Genomic DNA, 22385 nt, shown 5'->3' on the forward strand with positions numbered 1-22385 from the left:
ATCAAGTCACCGTTTCTCCTAGTGTTCATTTCACTTTAACAGGTTTCCTTTTTGGTGCTCAGTTAGTTGTCACCTATCAAGGAGAACAAGTGGTATTTGTCCCTTTGGGATTGGCTTATTTCACTCAGCATAATGTTTTCCAGATTCCTAACAGGGATCACTTTTCAGTTAAAATTTAAACACCTAAGAATAATTGTGTGTTAATTACAGAGTTCAACCAATGGAACTACAACAAAAAAAATACTAAAATGGATAAAGTATTACATTGTACATCAACCGTCAGGACAAGAGCTGATCAGGTCACTGTTTCTCATAATGTCCATTTCACTTCAACAACTTTCCTCTTTGGTGCTCAGTTAGTTCTTGGTGATCAGGGAGAGCATATGATATTTGTCCCTTTGGGACTGGCTTAATTCACTCAGCATGGTGTTTTCCAAATTCCTCCATCTTGTTGCAAATGACCGGGTTTCATTGTTTTTGACTGCTGAATAGTATTCTATAGAGTACAGGTCCCATAATTTCTTTATCCAGTCTACTGTTGATGGGCATTTGGGTTGGTTCCAGGTCTTAGCTATTGTGAATTGAGCTGCAATAAACATTAATGTGCAGACTGCTTGTTTGTTTGCCAATTTCATTTCCTTTGGGTAAATTCCAAGGAGTGGGATGGCTGGGTTGAATGGTAGGGTTATATTCAGGTTTCTGAGGAATCTCCAGACTGACTTCCATAGTGGCTTAACCAATTTGCATTCCCATAAACAGTGGGTTAGTGTCTCTTTTTCCCCACATCCTCTCCAGCATCTATTGTTGGTAGATTTGTGTATGTGAACCATTCTAACTGGGGTGAGGTGAAACCTCATTGTGGTTTTGATTTGCATTTCCCTGATTGCTAGTGATCTTGAACATTTTTTCATGTGCCTGTTGGCCATTTGGAGTTCCTCTTTTGAAAAATGTCTATTGAGGTCCTTGGCCCATCTCTTAAGTGGGTTGTTTGTTTTGATGTTGTGGAGTTTCTTGATTTCTTTGTAGATTATTGTTATCAACCCTTTATCAGTTGCATAGTTTGCAAATATATTTTCCCATTCTGTTGGTTGCTTCTTCACTTTCCTGTTTCTTTTGCAGTACAGAAATTTCACAATTTGATGCAATCCCAATAGTTGATTTTGGCTTTGACTGCCTGTGCTTCTGGGGTGTTTTCCAAGAAGTCATTGCCAGTTCCTATATCTTGTAGGGTTTTTCCAATGCTCTCTAGTAATTGGATGGTGTCAGTCGTAGATTTAAGTCTTTAATCCATGTTGAGTGGATTTTTGTGTAAGGTGTAAGGTAGGGGTCTTGCTTCATGCTTCTGCACGTGGAAATCCAATTTTCCCAGGACCATTTATTGAATAGACTGTCCTTACTCCAGGGATTGGTTTTGGATCCTTGATCAAATATGAGTTGGCTGTAGATATTTCGATTGATTTCTGGTGTTTCAATGCTGTTCCATTGGTCTATCCATCTGTTTCTGTACCAGTACCATGCTGTTTTGATTACAACTGCCCTATAGTATGTCCTGAAATCTGGTATTGTGATGCCTCCAGCTTTGTTTTTGTTGTACAAGATTGCTTTAGCTATCGAGTTCTCTTGTGTCTCCATATGAATTTCAGCATCGTTTTTTCCAGGTCTGAGAACAAGGTCTTTGTTATCTTGATTGGGATAGCATTGAATGTATAAATTGCTTTTGGGAGAATGGACATTTTGGTGATATTGATTCTTCCAATCCATGAGCATGGAAGATTTTTCCATTTCTTGGTATCTTCTTGTATTTCTTTCTTTAAGGTTTTGTAATTCTCATCGTAGAGATCTTTTATGTCCTTGGTTAAGTTTATTCCAAGGTATTTGATTGTTTTTGTAGCTATTGTGAATGGGATTAGTCTTTTTTTATTTTTATTTTTTTAACTTTTATTTTATGAATATAAATTTCCAAAGTACGACTTATGGATTACAATGGCTTCCCCCCCATAACGTCCCTCCCACCCGCAACCCTCCCCTTTCCCACTCCCTCTTCCCTTCCATTCACTTGAGGATTCATTTTCGATTCCCTTTATATAAAGAAGATCAGTTTTGCATACATTAAGTAAAAGATTTCAACAGTTTGCTCCGACACAGAAACATAAAGAGAAAAATAATAGATGATTTTTTAAATGATGATGAAATCAGATCAGACCTATTGTCATGTTTAATCCCAGTGAGAGTTAAGTTGGGAATTGATAATTTCTTTTTTTTTTTACAGAAGATCAGTTTAGTATAGATTAAGTAAAGCTTTCAACAGTTTGCACCCCCCATAGAAACACAAAGTGAAATATACTGTTTGAGCACTCATCATAGCATTAAGTCTCAATGTATAGCACATTAAGGACAGAGATCCTACATGAGGATAAGTGCACAGTGACTCCTGTTGTTGACTTTACAAATTGACACTCCTGTTTATGGCATCAGTAATCTCCCTATGCACCAGTCATGAGTTTCCAAGGCTATGGAAGCCCCTTGAGTTCTCCGACTCTTATCTTGTTTAGACAAGGTCCTAGTCAAAGTGGAGGTTCTCTCCTCCCTTCAGAGAAAGGTACCTCCTTCTTTGAAGACCTGTTCTTTCCACTGGGATCTCACTCACAGAGATCTTTCATTTAGTTGTTGTTTTTTTGTTTTTTTTTTTTTTTTGTTTTTTTTTTTTTTTTTGGCCAGAGTGTTGGCTTTCCATGCCTGAAATACTCTCATGGGCTTTTCAGCCAGATCCGAATGGCTTTAGGGCTGATTCTGAGGCCAGAGTGCTGTTTACGACATCTGCCATTCTATGAGTCTGCTAAGTATCTCGCTTCCCGTGTTGGATCACTCTCCCCTTTCTTTATTTTATCGGTTAGTATTAGCAAGTCCTAGACTTGTTTATATGCTCCCTTTGACTCTTAGTCCTTTCATTATGATCAATTGTGAACAGAAATTGATCACTTGGAGAAGTGAGATGGCATTGGTACATGCCACCTTAATGGGATTGAATTGGAATCCCCTGGTATGTTTCTAACTCTACCATTTGGGGCAAGTCAGCTTGAGCATGTCCCAAATTGTACATCTCTTCCCTCTGTTATTCCCACTCTTATGTTTAACAGGGATCACATTTCAGTTAATTGATCTTAGAAGTTCTTCCTCAGCCATGGCATTTCTTGTGTATACAAAGCTGTTGATTTTTGTGCATTGATTTTATACCCTGCTACTTTGCCAAAATCTTCTATGAGTTCCAATAATCTCTTAGTAGAGTTCTTTGGGTCCCCTAAATAAAGAATCATATCATCTGCAAAGAGGGATAGTTTGAGTTCTTCATTCCCAATTTGTATCCATCTAATTTCTTTTTCTTGCCTAATAGCTCTGGCTAGAACTTCCAGGACTATATTGAATAGCAGTGATGAGAGTGGGCATTCCTGTCTGGTACCAGATCTCAGTGGAAATGCTTCCAACTTTTCCCCATTCAATAGGATGTTGGCTGTGGGTTTTTCTATTTATTCTTCACTTTCCTGACTGTTTCTTAAAGCTGTACAGAAACTTATCAATTTTTTGTAATCCCAGTTGTTAATTTCGGATTTGACTGCCTGTACCTCTGGAGTCTTTCCAAGAACTGTGCCAATGTCTTACATGTTTTCTCCAAAGTTCTCAAATAATTTGATGGTGTAGTGTCATAGATTTAGATCTTTAATCAATATTAAGTGGATTTTTGTGTAAGATGTAAGGTAGGGGTCTTGCTTCATACTTCTGATGTGGACATCCAGGTTTCGCAGCACCAATCCATGAACATGAAAGATTTTCTTTCATTTTTATATCTTCTTCTATTTCTTTCTTTAATGCTTTGTAGTTCTCATCATAGAGATCTTTGACATTCTTGGTTAAAGTTATTCCAACATTTATGATTCTTTTGTATCTATTGTGCATGTGATTGATTTTAGAAGTTCTTTATCAGCCATGTCATTTTCTGTGTATACAAAGGCTGTTGATTTTTGGTGTATTGACTTTATATCTTGCTATTTTACCAAACCCTTCTATGAGTTCCAATAGTCTCCTAGTGGAATTTTTTGGATCCTCTATATATCAAATTATGTCATCTGCAAATAAGGATAGCTCAAGTTCCTCCTTAACAATTCATATTCCTTGATTTCTTTTTCTTGCCTAATAGCTTTGGCTAAAACTTCCAGGACAAAATTGAATACCAGTGGTGACAGTGGGCATCCCTGGCTGGTATTGGATCTCAGTGGAAATTCCTCCAACTTTTCCCCATCCAGTATGATGCTGGCCATGGGTTTGTTATAAATTGCCTTGATTGTGTTGAGGAATGTTTGTCTTATACTCTATTTTCTTGGAGTTTTCAACATGAAAGGGTATCGTGTTTTATAAAATGCATTCTCTGCATCTATTGAGGTAATCATATGGTTTTTGTTCAGCAGTTTATTATTGTGTTATATCACATTGAATTATTTGCAAATGTTGAACTATCCTTGCATACTAGGGATAAGTCCCACTTGGTATTGGTGCATGATATTTCTGATGTGTTGTTGGATTCCATTGGCTAGAATTTTCTTGAGGATTTTTTGCATGTAGGTTCATTAGCTAAATTTATCTGCAATTCTTTGTTGCATTTTTTTTTCAGATTTAGGAATTAAGGTGATGCTGGCTTTGTAGAAAGAATTTGGGAGGATTCTCTCTTTCAATTGTTTTGAATAACTTGAGAAGCATTGGAGTTAGTTCTTAAATGTCTGGTAGAATTCAGCAGTGAAGCCATCCAGTTCTGTGCATTTCTTTGTTGGGAGGGCCTTTATTATTGATTCAGTTTCCATCTTGGTTATGGATGTTTAGGCTTTCTATGTCTTCATGACCTAATTTAGGTAGGTTGTATGTGTCTAAGAATCCGTCCATTTCTTCTAGGTTTTCCAGTTTGTTTGCATACAGTTGTTTGTAATAATTTCTGATGATTATATTTATTTCTCTCATGCCTGTTGTAGATTTCCTTTTTCACATCTACTTTTATTGATTTGGGACTTCTCTTATTTTTTTGATTTGTTGGGCCAATGATGTGTCAATTTTTTTTTTATTTTTTAAAAAAACCAGCTCTTGTTTTCATGATCTATATTATTTATTGGTTTCAATTTTTTTGCTTTTTTCTCAAATTTTAATTATTTCTTTTCTCCTAATAATTTTGTGTTAGGTTTGCTGTTGTTTTTCTAGATCATTAAGATGCACTTATAGCTCATTTATTTGGTGCTTTTCCAATTTCTTGACGTAGGCACTTATTGCTATAAACTTTCCTCTTAGCACTACTTTTGCTTTTTCCCATAAATTTTGATGTTGTGCTGTCATCTTCATTTGTTTTAAGAAAATACTGATTTATCTTTTATTTCTTTTTTGACCTATTGTTCATTCATATGACCCAATAATCCCAGTTCTGGGAGTATCTGCCAAGAGAATGGAATTAGGGTATGAACCTACAACTCCCAGGGCTGGTGCTGTGGTGTAGCAGGTAAAGCCACTGCCTGTAGTGCTGGCATCCCATTTGGGTACCTGTTTGAGTCCCTGCTGCTCCACTTATGATCCAGCTCTCTGCTATGACCTGGGAAATCAGAAGAAGGTGGCCCTAGTCCTTGGGAACTTGCACCCATGTGGGAGACCCAGAAGAAGCTTTTGGCTCCTGGCTTTGGACTGGTGTAGTTCTAGCCTTTGTAGCCAACTGGGGAGTGAACCAATAGATGGAAGATATCTCTCTCTCTCTCTTGCTCTCTCATTCTCTCTCTTTATGCCTCTCCTCCTCTCTCTGTGTAACTCTTTCAAATAAATAGATAAATCTTAAAAAAACTGCACTCCCATATTTATAGCACCAGAATTCACAATGGAAAAGACATGGAATCAAACTAGATATCCTTAATGATGAATGGTTAATTAAAATGTGATTGTGCATGTGTGTGAGTCTGTGTGTGTTTTGGGATATTACTCAATTATAAAGATAATAAAACCCTGACATGTGCATCAACATGGATGGAAAATCATTATGCTAATGAAGTAAAAAAAGACAGAAACCTAAATATCCTATCTTTTTTATATGTGGAAGTTAATATATGTTATGAAAATTGAATGACATATTATTTGGTTTACACATAGTTATAAATATGGCCTTCACTGAATTATATGAATGATATGAAATATATCTTTCCACTTTAAGATATTTTAATGAATAATTATATAATATTAGTATTTCTATTTTAATAAATTTAGTATGCATGATTAGATATATAATACTTTTATATAAAGTTAATATGACAAAATATTAAGAAAGTTGAATCTAAAAATAAGCTTACAAAAAATGTTTCTAGGCGAATGAAGAGAAAAATAAATATGACAGCACCCCATATATATTTATATATAATTGTTGTTAATAAAAGTAAAAAAGTTACAAATAAAATATCATAGATAAGTGGACTTTATTCATGGAATGCTATAATGGTTCAACATAGAAAAATAAATGTATACATCGTATAAACAGAATCAAAGAGAAAACACATCATAATATCCATTTATGCAAGAAGAAAATTTACAAAATATATCACCCATTCCTGAAATAACTTGTATTAAAAGGGAATTTCTTCAAGTAAATAGAAGAATTTTGGAAATATCGAGTTAACATCATACTTGATGATAAATACTGAAACTATACCCACAAGATTAAAATCATTGAAAGGACATTTTCCCCTGTTGTGTCTAAAACATTGACCTTGCACTATCATGACTAGAGCAAGTAAAACAATAATTTTCATACAGAAAAAAAATCAGTGTCATTACAGATAGAAATATTTTATGTATAAAAGCCTAATCATTGATAACAAGATTGTTAGATCTCATAAATTCAATCAGAAAACTCCAGGATGAAAGAACAACCTGAAAACTCAAGTATATTCTTATACACTAATGTATAACAAACAACCTTAAAGTAAAATGAATAAAATGATTCGTTTTTAATGACTCAAAATTACAAGATACTTAGATATTAATGTAACCAATGAGATGAAAGATTTGTTCACTTTAAACTATAAAACTAGCTAGAAAGAAATTAAACAACACATCAATAAATGGAAAGATATCCCACATTCATGCATTGGAAAAGTTACTATTGTTAAGAAAGCAGCACTTTGGGCTGGTGTCACGGCTCACTTGGCTAATCCTCCACCAGTGGCACCGGCACCCTGGGTTCTATTCCTAGTTGGGAAGCCGGATTCTGTCCTTGTTGCTCCTCTACCAGTCCAGCTCTCTGTTGTGGCCCAGAAAGGCAGTGGAGGATGGTCTAAGTGCTTGGGCCCTGCACCCACATGGGAGACCAGGAAGAAGCACCTGGCTCCTGGCTTCAGATCAGCACAGCGCACCGGCCGTAGTGGCCATTTAGGGGGTGAACCAATGGAAGGAAGACCTTTCTCTCTGTCTCTCTCTCTCTCACTGTCTAACTCTTCCTGTCCAAAAAAAAAAAGATAGCAATGCTGCCCAGCTTATTGTACAGATTCAAAGTAAGTGGCTGTCAAAATTCCAGCTGAATTTTGAAAGAAGGGAAAGCTCACCCTACAATTCATATAGAATTTCAATAGAATCTGAAAATCGAAAAGAGACTTGAAAATGAATAAAACTGAAGTATTCTCAATTTTCCATTTTACAAAATGTAGGGGTAGACCTTATAACATATTGGATTAGGTCACCACTTTCAATGTCCAAATCCTACAAAAAAATACCCATTTCAAGTCTTGACTGCTCTGATTCTGATCAAGTTTTCTGCTGATGTGCCCAGGATAGCATCAGATGATAACTCAAATACATGCATCCCTACTACTTGTGAGAGACCCATAGAGGCTTTTCTCAATGCAGATAAAAGGACAATACATTTTAAACCAAAGATATGTGAGTATAGAAACTTTTCTAGGAAAGATAAGTAAAAATATAAAAATCAGTATTCTTGTAATTTTGATTCTAACTCCATTTTTGTTATTCTATTGGGTTTTAAAATGTAAATCATAAAATATAAATCTATGTTGATGGATACATTGTATACAAAGATATAATTTGTGACATCAATAACATAAACATTACTGATTAAATTTTTAGAGTTTTTAAAAGATTTATTTATTTATTTGGCATAACGGTGGCCATGTGGGATAACTATATCCTTTGTCAGAGTCCTGGATCCTCCACTTACAGTCCAGTTTCCTGCTAATGGGTATCAGGCATGGTGGCAGGTATAGGCTCAAGTAGATAGTTCCCTGACACCAATGTGTAAGAACTGAATTGAGTTCCAGGTTTTTGGCTTTGGTAATACCCATAATGAACTTTTGAAAGCATTTAGGGAATAAACCAGTGAATGGAAGATCTCTATCTCAATATATTTCTCTCTCTCCTTCTTTCTCTCTCACACATACACACACACACACACACACACACACACACACTTTCTCAACCTTTCAAATAAAGTGATTTTTTTTAAAAAATTTAATGTAAAGACTTAGTAAGTCATTTGTCTTTATTTTGAAGTATTATCTTGTTCCCTTGTTCCAAAGTCCTTTTCATGGCATGGCCTAAAAAAAATCTTTGTATTACTTCTCCCATGCACGTTTTTTTTTTTTAATCTCAGCATAAAGCAAATTACCTGGAAGCAGTGGTAAAATGACAGTACAAGGTCTCTCCTTTAACATACAGCACAATGTTTTCATAAAATGATTTAATAGGTCTTTATTTTTAAAGTCTCATTAATTGATTGCTTTATGATTGAGGTTTTAAAAAAAAAACTCAATTTTCCACCAGTTCTAGAAATCATCAGCTTGCTGAACATTAATTTCTTTTTTAATAATTTTTTTTATCTATTTGGAAGTCAGAGTTACAAAGATGGAGAGAGAGAGAGAGAGAGAGAGAGAGAGAGAGAGAGATCCTCTATCCATTGGTTTACTCTTCAAATGGCCTCAATACTTTCAGCTGGACCAATCCAAAGCCAGGAGCCAGGAACTTCTTCCAGATCTTCCACATGGGTGCAGGGGCCCTAGAACTTGGGTCATTCTCCACTGCCCTCCCAGGTGCATTACTGGGGAGCTGGATCAGAAGTGGAGCAACTAGGACTCAAATCAGCATCCATATGGAATACTGTCATCACAGGTGGCAGTTTTACCCACCATGCCATGGCTCCAGACCCAAACACTATTTTCTAATAATTATTTCATGGGATAATCTGCTTTCACAGTGTTTTTAGATACTATGGGTAAGCATTTTACCAAATATTTGCCACTGCATAGAAAAGTTAATTCATTTTATTCATAAGAACTTGCTTTTCTTATTAATCTTTGTATTTCAAGATTTGTTTGTTTTTGGCAGCATTTCTCTTCATGATACACATTTCTTTGCTGAAAAGATGAAAGTAGGTCCTGTGGAAGTAATAAGTCACACCTGGAATATCAGAACCATGGTAAAATAAAGGTAAGTGTTACTTCAAAATATTCAAAGAGTAGCTGGTTTAGCAGTTGGTTTAGCCACTACTTGGAATGCCCACATATCACATCAGAGTGCTTCGTATCAAGTTCTACCTCTGCTGCTCATCTATCTTTCTAGAAATATGCAGGGGAGGTAGTAGATGGTGACCTAAGTGCTTGCATTACTGCCACTCATCTGGTAGACCACAAAGGAGTTCCTTGGTCTTGTGTTTAGACTTGCCTATCCTTGGCTGTTGCAGACATTTGGGGAACAAACCACAATATGGAAGACAGATCAGTCTCTTTCAGGCACTCTGCATTTTAAATATACAAACATTTATAAACATTTTAGAGACACAATTGTGGTGTAGTGGGTAAAGCCACTGCCTGTGATGCCAATATCTAATATAGGCACAAGTTTGAGTCCCAGCTGCTTCACCTCTGACCCAAATACCTGATAATGGCCTGGGAATAGCAGTTGAAGATGGCTGAATCCTTTGGCCCCTGCCACCCACATGCGAGAACCAGATGAATATCCTGGTTCCATAGTTTTGCCTGACCCAGCCCAGACCAACGAAGCTCTCTGGGAATTGAACCAGCAAAATTGAACTAGAAAATAGAAAGTCTCTCTTTCTCTCTTTCTCTCTCTCTCTCTCTCTCTCTCTCTCTCTCTCTCTCTCCACTCTCTCCCCCTGTCTCTCCCTCCCTCCTTCCTTTCTTACCTCCTTCCCTTGCTCTCTCTTCATCTCTCTCTGTAACTCTTTCAAATAAATAAATAAATAATATTTAAAGCATTTTTAAATGTTCATAAAATAGAACTAAAAGATGAGGTAATTTTGGTGCAATACCAATTTTGAAATTCATGTATTTTTCATATTATGCATTTTCCATATATTACGAAAATGCCTTTTTGCCAAAAAATTGTGCCACAGCAAACTCATACTTTAATTCAGCTTTTCATGAACTTTTAAAATTTCCATCACATATGCTTCACTTACCTTACTTTGCAATATAGCACAAACAGAACTGCTGCTCCCACCTACATCTCTATCCTTCTTCTGTATATCAGTAGGTATATGATTTTTAAATAGTCCGGCTGTTTCAGAATTAGTCTTTCTTAATAATAAATTATTTCTATATACCTTGTGACTTTGATCTGAGTGCCAGCAAAACCACTCCCCTAACCTAATTATCTGCAGTGTTCATTCCATAAATGACTTAGTTACTGAATTTGATTGAAGATATTACAGTATGCTTTTTAAGATCATGGTTGTAATTTTGTATTTTTTGTTTCACTTTAGTTTTTTCCCTTATTTCATTTAATTTTTCTGTATTAGGAGCTATGAAATAATCTTAGGTATTTCCATGGGCCAGTCTGATGACTTTTTTCCTTTTTAAATGTGTTGTAGTGTCATGTTTATTTACTGAGATAAAGCATTTCTAAGCTTTTTAATATTATATAAAATGGGCTAGTATAATTTTATATACAGGATAGCATTTTATTTTTTATTTATTTAAAAATAGACAATATAAATTTCAGTTGTTCTTGCTTTATGAGAGTGTGCAGTATATCTTTTCTCCTTTTTTCATGTTTTATGTTTAAGATCTATTTATTATGTTGTTTTACTAGTATTAATGTAAAAAGTCTCTGATTTACAGACTTCTTGACCCACCTCCAGCCTTAAGGGTGAATAGGAAGCTGTGGCCCATGAGAGTATCCTGAAAGTAGTGGTGGTTTTCTCTTGAACTCGATGTTAAACTCTAATATTCTATATCGCCTTTTAGGTGTTCTATTAGTTATCAAAGATCAGGGAGAACATATAGTATTTGCCCTTTGGGACAGGCTTATTTCACTAAGTATAATGTTTTCTAGTTGCTTACATTTTGTTGCAAAATACAAGATTTGCTTTTTTTTACTGCTATGTAGGTATACATATCCCATAATTTATTTATCCAGTCTTACATTGACAGACATTTGGGTTGATTCCATATCTTAGCTATTGTGAATTGAGTTGAAATAAACATGGTGATTCATTTTCATTTCACATGCTGATTCATTTTCTTTGGGTAAATTCTCAGCAGTGGGATGGTTGGGTCTCATGGTAGGTATATATTCAAATTTCTGAGGTATTTCCATGCTGTCTTCCACAGTGGCTGTAGCAGTTTCCCTTTCTATTAACAACAGATTATGGTAACTTTCCCCCCTCATCATCACCAGCATTTGTTGCTTGTTGATTTCTGTATGAGAGCCATTCTAACTAGAGTGAGGTGAAACCTCATTGTGGTTTTGATTTGCATTTCTCTGATGGCTAGTGATTCTGAACATTTTCTTAAGTGTCTGTTGGCCATATGACTTTCCTCTGTTGAAAAATGTCTTTTTAAGCTGTGGTATAGTGGATAAAGCGACCACCTGCATTACTGGCATCCCATATGGGTGCGTATTTGAGTCCTGGCTACTTTAATTCTGATCCAATTCTCTGCTATACCTGGGAAAGCAGTGGAAGATGGTGCAGGTCCTTGGACTCCTGCACTCAAATAGGAAGACCCAGAGGAAGGTCCTGGCTCCTGGTTTCAGATTGGCACAGCTCCAGCCATTATGACCAACTGGGGAATGAACCAGTGAATGGAGGACCTCTCTCTCTGCTTCTCTTTCTGCCATTCTTTGTCTCTCTGTTTAACTCTGACTTTCTAATAAATAAATAAATCTTTTAAAAAAGAAATTATATGTCACGAGCAGAGATGTGCATATTTAATAATTAACAAAGGATTATACATATTTCTATTATCCATATACTTACAGAAGAATGAGTAAGTGTTGGCATGTTGTCATTCACATCTCCAATATTAATGATAAAAGTTTTGGGGGTCTGTAAAACAAAATATTGACCATCCATATCTTGTAGTTTTATTTTCAACTGGATTTATCAATTAATTGATAACAAAAAACAACTGTAATTACTGAAGGAAATTAGCAGCATTACAAATGAAATTGACATTTAAACTGTATAATTTTCCTTATCTTAATAATTTAAGGGGCACATGATTAAATTTCATAGCCCTCATAATCTAGAAGTATTTCTTCACACTAGTAATTTTCATTTAATTTATGAAAAATATTGTCATTTCTTAACAGACCATCAACGCAAAAACATAGAATCAATTGGTTTTATCGTTATTCAACACATTTAGAAGGGCTATAGCCTTAAGTACATTTTAAACTGCCTGTTAATTACTAAGAATCTTTATCTCCTATCAAAAGCATATTCTAATATTTTTACTTTTTATTTATATAGAGAACAAATTTCATGTATTTCAAACATACAAATTTAACATTCAAAAATATATAGCAGTAAATCAGAGCTGGCATTGTGGCACAGCAAGTTAAGCCACCACCTGCAACTCTAGCATTCCATATGGGTACCAGTTCAAGCCCCGGTTGCTACACTTCCAATCTCACTCTCTGGCAATGCACCTGGGAAAGCAGTAGAGAATGACAAGTCTTTGAGGTCCCTGCCATCTATATGGAGGACCTGGATGGAGTTCCCTGCTCCTGGCTTTGGCCTGTCCAAGTCCTGCCTGTTTCAGCTATTTAGGGTAGGGACCCGGCAAAAGAAATATCTCTCTGTATGTAATTGCCATTAAAATAAATAAATGTCTTTAAAACAATAATGTAAAATATTCCCCTGTGAAAAAAAAATTTTAAAGATTTACTTTATACTTATAAAACGATCAATAAATGAAGATAAAAGAAAAGAAAAAATTCTGTTTAAGTACTTGGTTCATTTTTTCAATGGATTTTTTGTTTTGTGGTTATTGAATTTCTTGAACTCTTTATAGATTCTGGATATTAAACCCTTACCAGTTGCATAGTTTGCAAATGATTTTTCTAATTCTTCAAGTTACCTCTTCACTTTGCTGAGTGTTCCTTTTGCAGTGCAGAGACTTTTCAGTTTGATGTACTCCCCTTTGTCCATTTTGGCTTTGATTCCCTGTGCTTCTTGATTTTCCCCCAAGAACTCTTTGTGTATACCAATATCTTTCAGTGTTTCCCCAATGTTCCCTAATAATTTGACAGTATCTGGTCATAGATTTAAGTCTTTGATCCATTTTGAGTGGATTTTTGTGTAAGGAGGGACCTTTCTTCATACTTCTACATGTGGATATCCAATTTTCTCAGCACCATTTGTTGAAGAGATTGTACTTGCTCAAGGAATTGATTTTAGCTCCTTTGTCAAAGATAAGTTGGTTGTAGATGCATAGGTTGATTTCTGGAGTTCCTCTTTCTTTCCATTGGCATATCCATCAATTTTTGTGAGAGTGCCAGACTGTATTGAAATAACTGTGCTGTAATACATCTTGAAATGTGGTATTGTGATGCCTCCAGCTTTGTTGTTGTGATATAAACTTGCTTTAGTTATTCAGGATCTCTTGTGTCTGCATATGAATTTCAGCATCCTTTTATTTTTGATCTGAGATGAATATCCTTGGTATTTTGATGGTATCACATTGAATCTATAAATTACTTTAGTAGAATGGACATTTTGATTACATCAAGTATTACTATGCATGAGCATGAAAAATTTTTCCACTTTTGTGTCTTTTTCTATTTTTTTCTTTAGTGTTTTCTAATTTTCATTGCAGAGATCTATGATGTTCTTGACTAAATTTATTTCAAAGTGTTTGTTTTTGTAGCTATTATGAATGGAATTATCTTAGAAGTTTTATCAGCTGTGGCATTCTCTGTGTATAAAAAGACTGTTGTTTTTTTTAACTTTTATTTAATGAATATAGATTTCCAAAGTACAGCTTATGGATTACATTGGCTTCCCCCCCACCCATAACATCCCTCCCACCCGCAACCATCCCCTTTCCCACTCTCTCTCCCCTTCCATTCTTATGAAGATTCATTTTCAATTTTCTCTATATACAGAAGATCAGTTTAGTATACAGTAAGTAAAGATTTCAACAGTTTGCACCCACATAGAAACACAAAGTGAAAAATACTATTTGAGTACACGTTATAGCATTAAATCTCAATGTACAGCACATTAAGGACAGAGATCCTACATGAGGAGTAAGTGCACAGTGACTCCTGTCATTAACTTTACAAATTGACACTCCTTTTTATGGCATCAGTAATCTCCCTTTGCTCCAGTCATGAGTTTCCAAGGCTATGGAAGCCTTTTGAGTTCACTGACTCTTATCTTATTTAGACAAGGTCATAGTCAAAGTGGAAGTTCTCTGCTCCCTTCAGAGAAAGGTACCTCCTTCTTTGAAGACCTGTTCTTTCCACTGGGATCTCAGCCAGATCGGAATGCCTTTAGGGCTGATTCTGAGGCCAGAGTGCTGTTTAGAACATCCGCCATTCTATGAGTCTGCTGTGTATCTCATTTCCCATGTTGGATTGCTCTCCCCTTTTTTTATTCTATCAGTTAGTATTAGCAGACACTAGTCTTGTTTATGTGATCCCTTTGACTCTTAGTCCTTTCATTATGATCAATTGTGAACAGAAATTGATCACTGGGACTAGTGAGATGGCATTGGTACATGCCACCTTGATGGGATTGAATTGGAATCCCCTGGTATGTTTCTAACTCTACCATTTGAGGTAAGTCAGCTTGAGCATTTCCCGAATTGCACATCTCTTCCCTCTCTTATTCCCACTCTTATATTTAACAGGGATCACATTTCAGTTAAATTTCAACACTTAAGAATAACTGTGTATTAATTACAGAATTAAACCAGTAGTATTAGTAGAACAGACAAAAAAATACTAAGAGGGATAACGTATTCAGTTGTGCATTAAGGACTGTTGATTTTTGAATGCTGATTTTATAGCCTGCCACATTATCAACTCTTTTATGAGCTCCAATATTCTTTTTGTGGAGTCTTTTGGATCCTCTATATATAGATTCATGTAAATATTTTGGCTTTTGCCTTCCCAATTTGTATCCCTTTGGTTTCTTTTTCTTGCCAAATGACTTTGGCTAAAACTTCCAGGACTATACTGAATAGCATTACTGAGAGTGGGCATTTTGTCAGATTCTGGATGTTAGATGGAATACATACAAGGTTTCCGCATTCAATAGGATGCTGGCCATGGTTTGTCATAAATTGCTTTGATTGTGTTGAGGAAAGTTCTTTCTATTTGCTTAAAGCTTTTATCCTAAAAGAGTTGTATTTTATCAAAAGTTTATCTCTATCTATTGAGATCATTTGGTTTTTGTTCTTCAATTTGTTAATGTGATGTAACACATTTGTTGATTTGTGAATGTTTGAACCATCCCTGCACACTGGGGATAAATCCACTTGGTCCAGTTGAATGATCTTTCTTAAATGTTGATGGATTTGATTGGGTATTTTGCATCTATGTTCATCTGAAAAATTGGCTTGTAGTTCTCTTTCTCTGTTGTATCTTTTTCACGTTTAGAAATTACGGTGATGCTGGCTTCATAGAAAGAGTGTGGAAGGATTCCCTCTCTTTCAACTATTTTGAGTAACTTGAGAAGAATTGAAGTTAATTCTTCTTTAAATGTCTGGAAGATCCAGCAGTGAAGCCATACAGTACTGGGATTTTCTTTGTTTGTAGGGTCTTTATTATTTATTCAATTTTCATTGTGATTATTGACTTGTTTAGGTATTATGTGTCTTCATGGCTCAATTTAGGTAAGTTGTATGTGCCTTGGAACCTATCCATCTCCTTTAGGTTTCCCAATTTGTTGTTTCATTGATCTTTTTTGTTGTTTGGTTTCAATTTTGTTTGTTTTCTAAATTTAATTATTTCTTTTCTCCTAATAATTTTGGGTTTTGTTTGCTGTTGTTTTTCTAGTTCCTTAAGATGAATTGATAATATATTCGGTATCTTTCCAATTTTTTGATGTAGGCACCAATTGCTATAAACTTTCCTCTTAATAATGCTTTTGTTGTATCCCATAAAGTTTGCCATGTTGTATTGTCTTTATTTGCTTACAGAAATTTTTTTGATATTCCTTATGACCCACTCTTCATTTAGGAGCATGTTGTTCAGTCTCCATGTTTTTGCATATGTTCTAGAGATTCTTGAGCTGTTGATTTCCAGTCTATTCCATTATGGTCAGAGAAGATACATGGTATCATTTTTATTTTTTTTTTAATTTGCTGATACTTGCTGTATGCCCTACCATGTTGTCTATCTTAGAGAAAGTTCCAAACACTGGTGAGAAGAATGTGTATTCTATAACTGTAGGATGATTAGTTCTGTAGATATCTGTTAGGTTCATTTGGTCTATAGTGTCAATTAACTCTGTTGTTTTATTACTGATTTTCTTTCTGGTTGATCTGTCCATTGATGCTAGTGGGGAATTAAAACCCTGTATGACTATTGTATTGGAGTCTATGATTCCCTTTGGATCCATTAACATTTCTTTAAAATAGCTTTGTACCCTAGTATTTGGGTGCATATGCATTATTATAGTCACATCTTCCCATTGAACTGATCCCTTAATCATTACATAATGCCCTTTTTTGTATCCTTTAACAGTTTTTCTGTTAAAGTCTGTTTTTTTTTTTTTTTTTTTTTTTATCTTCCATCAGTTGTTTATTTTTTTTTTTTTTAATTTTTTATTTATTTTTTATTTTTTTTTTAACTTTTATATAATGAATATAAATTTCCAAAGTACGATTTATGGATTACAATGGCTTCCCCCCCATACCGTCCCTCCCACCCACAACCCTCCCCTTTCCCACTCCCTCTCCCCTTCCATTCACATCAAGATTCATTTTCGATTATCTTAATATACAGAAGATCAGCTTAGTATACATTAAGTAAGGCTTTCAACAGTTTGCTCCCACACAGAAACATAAAGTGAAAAATAATAGATGATTTTTTTAATGATGATGAAATCAGATCAGACCTATTGTCATGTTTAATCCCAGTGAGAGTCAAGTTGGGAGTTGATAGTTTCTTTTCTTTTCTTTTCTTTTCTTTTTTTTTTTTTTTTTTTTTTTTTAACAGAGGATCAGTTTAGTATGCATTAAGTAAAGATTTCAACAGTTTGCACCCCCATAGAAACACAAAGTGAAATATATTATTTGAGTACTCATTATAGCATTAAATCTCAATGCACAGCACATTAAGGACAGAGATCCTACATGAGGAGTAAGTGCACAGTGACTCCTGTTGTTGACTTTACCAATTGACACTCCTGTCTATGGCATCAGTAATCTCCCTATGCTCCAGTCATGAGTTTCCAAGGCTATGGAAGCCCCTTGAGTTCTCCGACTCTTATCTTGTTTAGACAAGGTCATAGTCAAAGTGGAGGTTCTCTCCTCCCTTCAGAGAAAGGTACCTCCTTCTTTGAAGACCTGTTCTTTCCACTGAGATCTCACTCACAGAGATCTTTTGCCAGAGTGTCTTGGCTTTCCATGCCTGAAATACTCTCATGGGCTTTTCAGCCAGATCCGAGTGCCTTTAGGGCTGATTCTGAGGCCAGCGTGCTATTTAGGGCATCTGCCATTCTATGAGTCTGCTGAGTATCTCACTTCCCATGTTGGATCACTCTCCCCTTTATTTATTCTATCGGATAGTGTTAGCAGGTACTAGACTTGCTTATGTGCTCCCTTTGACTCTTAGTCCTTTCATTATGATCAATTGCGAACTGAAATTGATCACTTGGACTAGTGAGATGGCATTGGTACATGCCACCTTGATGGGATTAAATTGGAATCCCCTGGTATGTTTCTAACTCTACCATTTGGGGCAAGTCAGCTTGAGCATGTCCCAAATTATATATCTCTTCCCTCTCTTATTCCCACTCTTATGTTTAACAGGGATCACAATTCAGTTAAATTTCAACACTTAAGAATAACTGTGTATTAATTACAGAATTAAATCAGTCATATTAAGTAGAACAGACAAAAAAACTACTAAGAGGGATAATGTATTAAGTTGTTCATTAACAGTCAGGGCTATGCTGATCAAGTCACCGTTTCCCATAGTGTCCCTTTCACTTCAACAAGTTTCCTTTTTGGTGTTCAGTCAGTTGTCACCGATCAGGGAGAACATATGGTATTTGTCCCTTTGGGACTGGCTTATTTCACTCAGCATGATGTGTTCCAGATTCCTCCATTTTGTTGCAAATGACTGGATTTCGTTGTTTCTTACTGCAGTATAGTATTCTAAAGAGTACATATCCCATAATTTCTTTATCCAGTCTACCGTTGATGGGCATTTAGGTTGGTTCCAGGTCTTAGCTATTAGGATGGCTACACCATGTCATTTCTGTTTCTGTTAGCATGGAATATCTTTTTCCATCCTTTCAATTACAGTCCAAGTGTATCTTTGTTGGTGAGATGCATTTGTTATAGGCAGCAAAGAAATGGGTCTTGTTTTTATTCCATTGGCCAAACTGTAACTTTTAACTGGAATGTTGAGGATATTTACATTCAAGTTGAATATTGATAAAAATGACTTGGCCTTGCCATTTTTCCATATATATTCATATTGTTTACTTTGGACTTTCTTGGCACTATCATTGGGAGATTTTTTGCTTTCATCTTTTTGTTTTTGCTTTTCATCTTCTTTCATAGTGATGACCATGTTTCTTTCTGAAGCACATCCTTCAGCATCTTTTGTAAGGCTGGATAAATGGGTGACATATTCTTTAAATTTGTTTGTTAAGGAAGGTCTTTATTTAATCTTCATTCATAAATGAAAATTTTGCAGGGTACGGTATTCTGGGTTGAAAGTTTTTTGTTTCTCTTCCGACTTGGCATATATCTCACCATCCTCTCCATGCCTGTAAGGTTTCTGATGAGAATGTGCTGTGAGTCTAATTGCAGTTGCTCTGAAAGTAATTTGGCATTTCTTTCATGCACATTTTAGAATCTTTTCTTTATATTTCACTGTGGAGAGTTTTACTACATTGTGTCATGGTGAAGACCTTTTTTGGGCATGTCTTTTGGGAGTTCTGTGTACTTCCTGTACTTAGGTGTCCCTATCTTTGTCCAATTTACGGAAATTTTCTGTTACTATCCATGTTGGTTATTCTCCTCGCTGTGATGGTCTTCCTCTTTGGATTATGCCTATGTGGTTCAGTGTAGGCTTTTTCTGTGAATACCCAGAGGCATGTGATGAGTGTGACCCAGGAGCTCCATTCAGTGCTACAGTGTGATGGAAGTGTCCAAGGTGACACCCAAGTGAGGCGTGGTAAATCTCTTTTTTAATCAGGGTGGTTTGGCTCACTTTATTGGCATATTCTCACGCTCACGTCTCCTCCAAGGAGACCTATGCCCAGCCGCTATCCTCAGTGAGTGCAACCATCTGCACTGCTACAAGAGCGACACAAAGGATCAATGCAGTGTGAGCATGGATCCTCTAACAGTGACTCTCACCAGGCAGTCAGAGAGTTCCAAGCATATGGAGCCACCCACAATGTCTGCTCATAGATTCAGACACACCTTGCACCCTCCCATGCAGCCACAGTGTTTTCATAGTCCATAACAGTAACAAGGCTCCCAAGTAATGGTAACCTAGTCCCCTGTCAATTCTCTCAGCCAGACTCAGACCCAACTCCTCTCAGCTAGTTGCTGGGCATGTGGACTCAAGCTGACACAGTTACAGGATGCTGGTGCTAGGTGGTCAGTGAGAGAGAAATGTGTTCTCCCTTTTTATTCCTCTAGGTTGGAGGGACACTGTCCCCCACTGGGCAGGCTAGACTCACACCAGGCTCTTCCTGAAGTGTAATTGCAATTGGCCTGGGCTGCTGCAGCCTGATCTCACTTCACTCTTCAAAGCTGGTGCTGAGGTTTTTTAGGCTACAGTGGTCCTGAACTGTGCACATCCACATCCCCCACATAGATCCACAGTGTTCCTTTAATTTGCATGGAATTTCCTCTGCAGTTTTCTCCCTAACTGTTCCCCAAGATTGCACTCTCTCCACTTTGTTAACTATCTTTTTTTTTAATTACCTTCCCTTACACTAGAGTAATGAGCTCCTTCTCTATTCCATCATCTTGGAATCTCTGCAGTAAATCTTTTACATCAAAATTTGTGTCAGGATAGTTATAATATAGTCAATAGTATGCCTGTGACCTCCTTGCAGTTACACATGGGCATTTATCATTATATATTGTTATAATACATAAATAGATTCCTAATGACCATAACCTGTCAAGGTGAAAAAAAACATGCAATTCAATAATTGAAAGTTTAGTAGAGGCCGGCGCCGCAGCTCAATAGGCTAATCCTCCACCTGCGGTGCTGGCACATCAGGTTCTAGTCCTGGTCAGGGCACCAGATTCTGTCACGGTTGCTCCTCTTCCAGGCCAGCTCTCTGCTGTGGCCCGGGAAGGCAATGGAGGATGGCCCAAGACCTTGGGCCCTGCACCCACATGGGAGACCAGGAGAGGCACCTGGCTTCTGGCTTCAGATCAGCACGGTGCGCTGGCTGCAGTGCACCGGCCGTAGTGGCCATTGTGGGGTGATCCAATGGAAAAGGAAGACCTTTCTGTCTCACTGTCCACTCTGCTTGTCCAAAAAAAAAAAGTTTAGGAGAAAACTATAGTTGTCTCCATTAAAACAACTGATAGTCATTTTAAATTACTCAGGTACTATTAACCATTGTTCATGAGAGAGTGGTGGCTGGCAACCACTTTTATGGATAAGTGCTTGACTTGTGAACATAATTACTTTTGTGAGGTAATTATGTCCACAAGTCAAGCACAATCTCCCTTATTTGTGGAATCTAAGAAAGTCAAACTTAAGTACAAAACAAAATAGTGGTTGCCAGGGCATGAGAGTGAAGGAAATGGGAAGATGTTAGTTGAACAACACACATTTGCAGTTAGGAGATAATATACACCACAAAAATGATGTGAATACATTATTACGTAACTTGTTAATATATTAATTATTCTTCTAAAAACTATGAAAGATAATGAGTTGGGCCAGCACCGTGGCTCAATAGGCTAATCCTCCACCTTGCGGCGCCAGCACACCAGGTTCTAGCCCCAGTGGGGGTGCCGGATTCTGTCCCGGTTGCCCCTCTTCCAGTGAACCTCTCTGCTGTTGCCTGGGAGTGCAGTGGAGGATGACCCAAGTGCTTGGGCCCTGCACCCCATGGGAGACCAGGAGAAGCACCTGTCTCCTGGCTTTGGATCAGCACAATGCGCCGGCCGCGGCGGCCATTGGAGGGTGAACCAAAAGCAAAAGGAAGACCTTTCTCTCTCTCTCTCTCACTGTCTACTCTGCCTGTCAAAAATTAAAGAAAGATAATGAGTATGTTTGTTTGATTGTCCTAATCATTCCATAATGTATATGTACAAGGGGACTCATAAAACTTTGTGAAAAATGGGATTAAAAGATAAGATGAATTTTCCCTAAACTTTAAAAAGTCTCCTCACATATCAAAACATCAGCCTGCAGGCCTTGAATATATATAAATTTTGTTTGCCAATTATACTCCAGTAACACTCAAAAAATCACTCTATATCAAAATAAAAATTAAAACTAACAGGAATCTAGGCTTATATCTTTGAGGTTGAGATGGTTGTCATGGAACAGAAACAATTTTTAAAACATTCATAAATGTGGCTTCCTAAGATTTCTAATTTCAAAGTTCAGAGACAGAGGACAGCCTGTCAAACGAACATGTAAGGGCTAAGATAATATGCAAATACAAATTACAGTGTCCTCCTGCCCCCTAAAACCTGGACCAACATCCTGAGCAAAATAAAATTGCTTTGTTTTTAACTTACATTGTCTTTGACTCTGTTAATGCCAACAGAAAATGAGGTCAGACCCCTAAAAAGAGCTATGCTGAGTTGTCAGAGTCTGTGTACTAAGAACATTCTTCTGATGAATTTAGAAGCAACCCTTGGAAGAAGAGAGAAACTAAGAACCCCTTAAAT

General features: G+C 36.6%; 1 protein-coding gene and 1 long non-coding RNA gene across 12 annotated transcripts in view; one reads left to right on the forward strand and one right to left on the reverse strand.

Moving 5' to 3' along the window:
* Positions 1-22385, forward strand: part of LOC138843592 (rho GTPase-activating protein 20-like) — a 1064354-nt gene that overhangs the window by 805144 nt on the left and 236825 nt on the right. The window lies entirely within an intron of this gene.
* Positions 1-22385, reverse strand: part of LOC127488284 (uncharacterized) — a 74490-nt gene that overhangs the window by 19822 nt on the left and 32283 nt on the right. Inside the window, exon 3 of the long non-coding RNA XR_011378110.1 lies at positions 12296-12364. This is a non-coding gene — a long non-coding RNA (uncharacterized lncRNA). The remainder of the gene's footprint in view (positions 1-12295; positions 12365-22385) is intronic.

This window comes from Oryctolagus cuniculus, chromosome 8, assembly GCF_964237555.1.
Source record: "Oryctolagus cuniculus chromosome 8, mOryCun1.1, whole genome shotgun sequence".
NCBI lineage: Eukaryota > Metazoa > Chordata > Mammalia > Lagomorpha > Leporidae > Oryctolagus > Oryctolagus cuniculus.